Genomic DNA, 1,756 nt, shown 5'->3' with positions numbered 1-1,756 from the left:
TCCAATTCAAATGTCTTGTCCTTTGCCTCATCATGTACTCCATAGATTCTGCTTACCAACATCAACAAGTTAAAACAAACTGAAAGAAATTTTTTAACTGATATAAATGCCGAGAGCAGAAAAATAATTTTTACATCTAGGAGCACACATAGAGACCACTAACTAAGACATATGTATCCTCCAAAAACCAATGATCACCATTCTGATAATGAGATTTGTTTCCATATTTTTTTTGATTTTGTGGACATTAATCCAAAAATGGGTTCTTTTCAGCTGTCTGCATTCCAGTTGCGTATATTGACTAGTTGTTTTATCAGCAAAAACCGAATAAAACCCATCCTGTAAATAGACTATAATCGAACCCATGAAATAAAAAATAACCTTGCTGAGAAAAGACTTGTCTGACCTTGAAATAACATGACTATGTTKCCCCTGTTTCTTACCCCTGTAACAGCTGCTGCTGTTTACTTCTGYTGCTGTTACMGCAGCTTTGTTACCACTCAGTTATGATGTGGATGGTCATGGGTATAATTTAAAGTTGTAGTCAGTGTGTGAATGTGGCATATATCCTAGGTTTTTTTGTTTCTCACAACAATTATCATATAAGCTATCTTTCTGCATGAATGAAGTTTGCCCTCCTACAAAGTAACCTGACTAATTTGGATGGATTCATATTAGATTATGTTCCCAATTTTGCTGCTGTATTATATAAGCTTTCATAAGAATATAGAACATTTGATCCGTATAGAACATTTGATCCGTATAGAACATTTAAAAGTTTTATCTTTTCTGCTTCATTTTAGTCATGGATGAGAATGTGCGTGTGAAGTGGACAAACGAACTTACCAAACGGTTTCTAGAGACTTGTATAGAAGAGGTCAATAAGGTGGGTCGAAATGGAGGTAGTCTTCGCAAGGAGACTTGGGTGCAAGTGGCAACCAAACTTGAAGAAGTTTGCCATGTAAAACTGACCCAGAAACAACTGAAAAACCAATATGATTATTTGAAGGGAAAGTATTCGGGATGGGTGTACCTAAGGAATAAAACAGGGAATCTTTATGACCCTGAAATGAATACGTTCACCCTAACTAATCAAGAATGGGAAGATTTTTTCAAGGTTAGTTTTTATTCTTTTTTACCTTTTTAGATATTATAGACAAAAACTCGAGTTTTATATAAATAATAATACTTAAATTGGATGCAGGGACATCCAAAGGCCCGAACATTGAAGACAGCACCATTGATATACCCTGATTTATGCATAGCTTTGTTCGAGGGGACTTCTGCTACTGGATCTCGTGCGTATGCCCCTAGTTCAACCCGTGAGAGGATTATGATTTCATCYTCATCATTTACATCCAATATCCCTGCTACTCAAGAAMCTRAAAATGAGGDGGATGGAGATGAGGAGGAAGGACCTTCCGTCAATATTGCAAACACAACTCCATCTAGACCGAAGAAGAAGAGTAAAACCAAGGTCGACATGGATGAATTGGCTTTAGAGATGAGGGGTGCACTTCAAACACTTGTTACACAAAATGCCTCAAACCTAAGTGCTTGTATGGAACGGTTGAACACTCTTGACCTTGATAAAGGGATCCTCTTTATAGAGCAGCCATTGACATTTTTGGGCAGTCAACGTTATTAAGAGAGACATGGTTGATCCCTTTAGACGCTGAAGAATTAACAGATTGGATTTCAAGGACGGCAAGACGATTGGGGTTCATGGATTAGTTTTTAGAATTTGAACTAGTGG

The sequence above is a fragment of the Cynara cardunculus genome, assembly GCF_001531365.2.
Source record: "Cynara cardunculus var. scolymus isolate 2C chromosome LG 8, CcrdV1, whole genome shotgun sequence".
Lineage (NCBI taxonomy): Eukaryota > Viridiplantae > Streptophyta > Magnoliopsida > Asterales > Asteraceae > Cynara > Cynara cardunculus.
Note: the sequence above shows the minus strand (reverse complement) of the source record.